Genomic DNA, 7,539 nt, shown 5'->3' on the forward strand with positions numbered 1-7,539 from the left:
CATATTTATTTATGGGCTTTTCATCTAGAGGAAATTTCTAAATGGAACAATTACATGCTATGAAAAAAAATGACTAACAAGTAAATTGGACATTGGAGGAACATCTGAAGTATGTATGTGAAACGTAATAACAGGCTTCCTTGCTCTGTGTTCAGTGCCCCATAGCAAAGTAAAAGACAACCTAAAAGGAGCTGAAGAAGTTAAATACTCTGCTCTTAGTGGAAGCCAGTATCAAAAATGAAATATCCCTTTGAAACAGTAGTGTCCCCAGAAAAATACATTTCAGCTTTGTAGTGAGTCCTTAGCCATTCTGTTTGGGGTTCCCTTGTGGTAGAGGGTGAAGGACTTGCAAAGTAAGAGCTATTGTGGACAGCTCAAGAAGAACTCTGACATTGGTAACTGATTTTGGTGCCACTGATGAGGTAGAAGATACGTTGTTGGGACATGAAAAAGAGAAAGAACCCGCAGGTAAGCAGATCCAACTGGAGCATCTAAAACACGAAACATCTCTGAAATTCATCTGTTGAATGAGAATATTGGTCTGTTTTGGTTAGTGTTAAATACTGCAGTCCTGAAAAGTTCTCGGTTTGCTATTGCAAGTAGTCACCATTTAAGCAGTTCCTCTAACTTTCAGCAATCGCAGGGTGAAACTGAGTAAGTGTCACTATCTCTATACTAAATGACTACTAAATCACTCTACCGAGTGATAGCAGTACACTATGGAATTACACTTTCAACACACTGTTCTAAAGTTTGTGTTACTTGTCTCTGTTTGTCCAATTAGTTTCTGAATTCAATAAAAATCAATGACCTGTTGCTTTGTGAAACAGGAAAAACTCATGTTGGTGGGTTTTTCCAAACCAGTCACATGCTCTGAGTGACGACTGCCCACACAGCACCTTCCCTGGGCACTGACCGTGAAAATGTCCAGAGGCTTTCAAGTTGCACCACCAAGGGCAGCAAAAATCCCACACTACCTTAGTTTCTGAAGCACTGGCAAAACACCTTGCTTGACCACTGAAGTGTGTGACCACCCTTTAAAATGTACTTTGGTAGGTACAGACCCTGTACTTAGGGACAGGATAAAAATAATTACTATTGCTGGAGAATGCGCAGGATCCCAAGAAAGGAAGAAGCTCTGTCTCAACAAAAATGAGAAGTTCGTCAAGGAAGAGAAAATCTAGATGAGAACAATCTGCAGCAGCAATCTGAGAATTTCAAAATGTGCCTGGGAGGGGAAAGGTTTGTGGTGAGGACATTGCGCTCGACTTGCCAGATTAGGCTGTTTATGTTAAGCTCGCAAGGGAAAGGAGGGAGATGTGTCTATATAGAGAAGCTTGTGTTTTGGCAGCCGTGTATTCATGCAAAGGTGGCTTCTGTGTTAACTCATAGTGTTAACACAGTTGTGGTGACAACTGGGCTCCTGTTATCAAGGACCAGGAGGCTGCCCTGTGTCCTGCTAAACAACCACTTTGTGAGCTAGCAGTGACAGAGTTCAAATACCCTTGTGAGATAGCCTGGAGGCCTTCATGAAGCTAATTCTGCAAGAGCCGTCGCTGAATTTCATCCGGATCTCTCCCCTCGTCCCCTTTGATACAGCACACGTTACACAGGCTCTGCCTTACCCCTGTGACCATTTTATGGGGAATCAGCAAAAGGGATGACTTGGCAGGAAAATGACAGAAGAGAAATCAAGACACAGCTTTTCACTGTTCATCACCTCGGTGTTTGTGGAAAAGGAGTGGTGCTTATGCTGCCTGGAAAGCCAAATATGCTGGAACGCTGCTAAAATTGCATGTTGCCCTTGGGTAATTTGAAGGTTTTCCTAAGCACAGAGCTATATTTGTTTGGTGTTGTGCTGCCCATTTAGCAACTTTCTTTAAATCATGACCATGCCTTACAAAAACAGGCTCACTTTACAAAACTACGTTTTAATCTTGAGCCCAGCCTTTTTACTGCTTATTATAACATTTCCATAAAAACCTTATTCAACTTCAAACTTATTTTGGAGGAGTATTGCCCTGAAAGGCATCTCTGTAAACCTATTGCCCTGGGGAAGCTGTGGAGTTTTCAGTGAGGCTGTCCTTTCACATCAGGTCAGACTAAGCCAAGAATGACACAGGGACAGCTTATCCTGCCTCAGGACAGTTTGGTGTACTCTTAAGGACCCTCCTGGCCTATTTTTTTACCAAAACAAGTTATTCAGTGCTGCTTCAACACACTAATTTTTTGCTGGTAAGACTTAAAATACTGAACTGCAAGGTCCATAGATGAGTGGGGGATGTTTCTGTAAATAATATGAAGATAATCTAAAGAAAATCAGAAGTTTTGGAAGAACTGAGCACATTTGCACACCAGCCTTTGTGCTCACACGTTACAGATCAGCAGCCCCCGGGCAGTGCTGCCTGCCCAGCATCCTTCTGATGGTGCAGCCAAGGGCAAGATCCTGCCAGAGATGTGTCTGGATGAGGTTTTCCAACACGATCACTGGACTTTTCTTTATTTTTGTGTATGTCTCTCTATATGGCTTGAAGTGTATGGCCAGGCAGCACACATCCTGCAGTGTTGATAAAAAATGCCCTCTGTGGCTCCCCAGATGCTATAGATAGCTTCATACGCAGGCCGTGGAAACAACCTTACTGGTTGTTTCCAGTACTGTTACTGCTACCAAACCTTTCTGATGGCTCCGTGCCCTGACTTTTGTTTTCACTGTACATAGCCCCAGCCTTGACCAACTTCCTCTTGCAGAATCTGGCACTGCTGGTAGTAGTAGGGCCTGTGACAGCAGACATAAACCATCTCTTGGTAGGAAGGCTGCTGTGTAGGTGGTGACCCCAGCAAGCACCAGAGCCTGCTCCATGCCCTGTGGTGTGCGCTCTTAGCATGCTTCTCCCCCTGTTCTGGGTGCCCCTTGTCCTTCACCAGGCCTGAGGGCTGTAGCCCTCACTATTGCAGGCTTTCTCACCTTGTGTGACTCCAAGTCATGGTTCCCAAGCTCCAGAACAGGGGGGGTGTTTACAGGTCCCCGTACAAAGCAAAGGAAAACACGCTGATTTTGGCTGTGGCAGAAACCTGAGCAGACTCACAGTAATATTTGGGATATTACGTGGCATGTAGTCCCCAGGGAGGGCAGCTTTTTAAGCTAAGGGCTCCATGGCCTATGAGGAGCAAGCGTTCCCACGATCTCCCTGCTATAAAAGGATATTAAATTCTGCAGCAGCTGCTGATCTGGTAGCCCGTCTGGGCTGGAGCCCCCCTCCTGTCCCCTTCCTGGCTGGCCAGCCTGCTGCAGCTACCCATGGGCCTGCTTCTGCCTCTGGACAAGCTGAGCATCGAGGTGAGTTTTGATGCCAGCTAGATTTGGAGCGAGCAGGAACACAGTGAAGGAAGTCTTTTATTTTATTTTATTTTATTTTATTTTATTTTATTTTATTTTATTTTATTTTATTTTATTTTATTTTATTTTATTTTATTTTATTTTATTTTATTTTATTTTATTTTATTTTATTATTTATTTTATTTTTTTTGCCTGTCAGAAATAAATGCTCTGATGTCAGCCACTGGTGGAAGTCTGTGCACTGCACTAGTAAGGGCAGACCTCAATCAGGAGCAGCTTATTCTTGATTAATTTAAACTGGGGGAGCGGGAATCACACCAGACAAAGACGTCCTTTTCACCAACATAGTTTATTTTGCCTGTCACGGCTCTACATAAAGACTAGTTAGGCAATATTTCTAACTAGTGGGAGAAAGGTTTTTCTGGTCTTTAACCATTTTGAAATCCTGGGCTGGGCGCTGTCTGGGGAGGACTCTGGGAGGAGCCACCCCTGGCAGAGCAATGTGCTTTTGACTTTCCTCCATTCACAGCAAGGCAAAGCAAGTGGGGCAACGTGTAAGTTGTGCCTTACAGCTGAACCAGAGGGAAACCCGCTCCCCTCGGTCAGGCTGCTGCAGTGCAGAGGCCTCTTTAAACATGCCACGGAGAACTGCTTAAGACATCAAGTCAAAGGAACGAACCTTTAGGAGCTATAGGGTGGCACATTAAGCAGCTGTCTGCCCATGGTTGGGCCCACAGTCCCACCAGGAGGGGCTGTGCTTCTGCAGATCTGAGTGACAGGGCCTTTCTGTGGTGACCAGGTTTGTGGTGCCTCGCTCTGCCCTGCAGAACATCCTCCAGAGGACCTGCCGAGCTATCTTACTGCATGGTCTCAGCTCGTCGTGGTGCTCTGCTTGCACTTGCACTTGGGGAACAAGCCAGAAGCGGGAGGCTTGGCCTCACAGTCCCTGCCCAGCCCTGGCATCTGTCTCGCAGATGGGGCTGGAGCTGCTCTCCCCCGTCCCCTGTGTGCTCCTCACAGCAGGACCAGGGAGCAGGAGAGTGACTGCTCTTCAGTGCTGACCCTTGGCTTTCTGTCAATACAACCGGAACATTTTGCCTTGCTGTGACTTCAGACAACCTCCCGCCAGTGGCATTAGGCCTTTAGCTCAGCACTGCCCATCCCTGTATACACATGAGCAAACTATGCTGGTGCTGTAAGCAGGTGGCAGGGCCTGGCCGGGAGGACCTCAGGTGCCTGCGGGACAGGCAAGGAAAGGGACACGGCAACCCTGGCCTGGTGCAAAGTGGGGACGGGCAGCAGGTATCCAGCAGGCCTCAGGGCCTGCACAGATGTGCAAAGCCACTCCACCGTGAAACTGAACCCACTGTCAGGAGGGATTAAAGATTGGTAAAAGCACAGGGCAGAGTCATTGAATTAACACAGGGCACGCTACTCTGTGAAAGGAAAGTTAGCTCCAACCCAACCCTGGCATAGTTAAGTGTCAGAGCACAGCTGCTGCCTTCAAACCCTGGGCACACAAATTGGACGAGCTCTGCAAAGAGATGTGATATGTGCCGAAGGCCAGCTGAGTCTGAAAAGCTTTCAGGGCTCTGCCCCCCTCCTCAGTGCCAGCACTGTTTCAGACATGTCCCCTCTGTATCACATGCAAAATTACTGAAATATGCATCGCTGCATTCATATGCAGAGATTGGTAGGGCTCATCTTCCCTGTATCTTCACCCAATTTCCATGTCTCTGATTTAATTAGACAAACTCTTTTAAGTAAATCAATAGGCTCAGTAAATTAGCAGGCTCAAGCCTGCTGTTTTACTCAATATTTGTTAAAACTCCACATATACACGAAATTCTCGTTACATTGTCAAACTTGATTAACTGTAGTTGTAGCAAAAAATGGCAATTGCATTATATATTCATGGTATGTATCATTATGTACTTTAGCTGATTCCTTATAAATATATAATAACATACTCAATACATTAAATATTAATAATAATCTACATACTTAACCCATATTTCTTAAATAAGCTTTTTCCCAGGGGTTTGTGATATTGTGTTAGAGTCATATGGGAAAGTCTAGATGAAATCATACATAAATTTTCATGTGGCATGGATGCATTTTTAGCTCTGTGCTTTATTTTGTGTGTTTGTACCTGAAAAGTATTGGATAGAGATATTCATGGTATTTGAATGGAGCTCTCTAAATGGAGCATTGCCATTTAGAGCCTAGAAGTAGATACCTACCTGTACCTATATCTAGGTATCTGTATAGATAGATGTAGAGAGATATATATCTGATACAGATTTATTATACCTGTAGATACCTAAAGGTGACAAAAAGTTTGAACACAAGTTGCAGCTGCCCTCTGCTGAACATAGCAGAACAAAACATCTGGCTCCAAAACATCGTGGATTTGAAATTCACCTTTTAATTTTACTAAATTTGCCTTAGCCAGAGGACTTGCAGCCAGAAGTAAAGGAAATGTGAAGGTACAGGCGCAAGGTGAGAATGGTTATTTTGGCCATCAATGATGGACAACATCACACTTAGCCTCAGAGCAGCTGCAGAACTGTCTCAGTATCTGTGTGGCTTGTTGCTGTTTGTGTGCTATATTCAGTGCTACATGTTTAGCGATCTTTTGGGGTTTGCCAGTATCTATCAGAATGAGGTATGCAAAACTCAGTAAAACTCTGTTTCAGACTGTGTTGGTGGGGAATAAAAATCAGATCACTAAGGAAGTCTAGACTGGAGACGTGAAGGAGGCAAAATCACATTCCCCAACATCAAGCATGGATGTGAATAGTCAGCTGCAGTGTTGAAAGGGATCTGGGGATTCCCAGGAATCACAGACTCGCTCCAGACCCAGAGCAGGGGCCATTAACACTGGTGTCAGAGAGTGGGGCAGGAGTTTGTCTTCTTGGGGTGGCTTCGGTGGAACCTCAGCTGAACACAGAATGGATGCAGAAGCAGACAGCTCCCTGACTGCTTACTAAAAGGCTTATATGGGGTTTATCCTCAGAGCAATGAAGGTGGGAATGGAAACAACCCTGTGGTCCCAAAAAGAACTAGTAGGGATGGGTTTTGTTGCAGAGAGAGCTTTAGATCTGCATGCAGGTACTGCAAGCTTTGAAATACAGTTTGGTCATATTTGTCCTGCTTGCAAAATCTTTCCAATCATCAGGTCTCATCTGTTTCAAGGCAATTTTTCTTCTTCTTCGCAACAGTTTCCGTCAACATTACTCCCCATGGAAGGAAACAGTTTACATAAAATTCATAAACTATTTACAGAAAATCTCTTCATTATTGCTCAATTCAGATGTAGGCCTCTAAAAATTGTTAGGAGAATTAATGCATGCCATAGTCCTTACCAGAGGCAGACATCCCTGGATATGCATGTTTTGTGTTTTGTTTTTTCATGATTTCAAATGTTTGTCCAAATGTACACTTTAACACTGAGGTAGGTCCTAGTGAATGTCGGCACAATTTTCCACTACCTATTACATCATCTTTCTTGCCATCGCTGATGTTGACACTGCTGGTGACATCTGAGTCCTCTGAGATGGCAATGCACCTACACAGATCCATTTCCCCCATGAATACTGTAAATTAGAAGCACAGCACTTTGTATCTCCTTAGTACTGAAATATTTGTATTAGCCCCTTCTGTATGGCCACCTGCAGCTGGTTTCAAACCCACCTTTGAGTAGATTTCCTCAGGTCATGATAGCCAACAACTTCACACGTGGCATGCAGCAGGGCAAGGCCCCTCCTGAGGGTGATGCTGGATTGCTACCACAGGTGTATGTTTGAGTGTATCATCTGTACTGTGTAAATGGGAAAACACTTTACAATCCTGGGGGAGCAAAAGGAATATAGTGTGCAGATTTAGTTAGGAATTAGAAACTTAGATGGAGGACATCAACCAGAAAATCTAGAGCTGTCACTGCTGTCCTGGGAGAATCAATGTAATTCACAGGTCAGGAAACATAAATTTCCTTTACAATATATTTTCTGCATTGGTGTGTCAAGGCAAAGCATTGTGCCGTGTAACATTTCAGGATAAGAATGCAGGACCAGATTTTCCACTGGTATAAAACAATCAGTGCATAATTGGGCCAAGGATCCTTGCTTTTTTGGAGACACTTCCAGTCGAAGTGATATGAAGGAAATTAAATCATTCTACTGATTCATTTCAAGAAACAT

Source organism: Anas acuta, chromosome Z, assembly GCF_963932015.1.
Source record: "Anas acuta chromosome Z, bAnaAcu1.1, whole genome shotgun sequence".
NCBI lineage: Eukaryota > Metazoa > Chordata > Aves > Anseriformes > Anatidae > Anas > Anas acuta.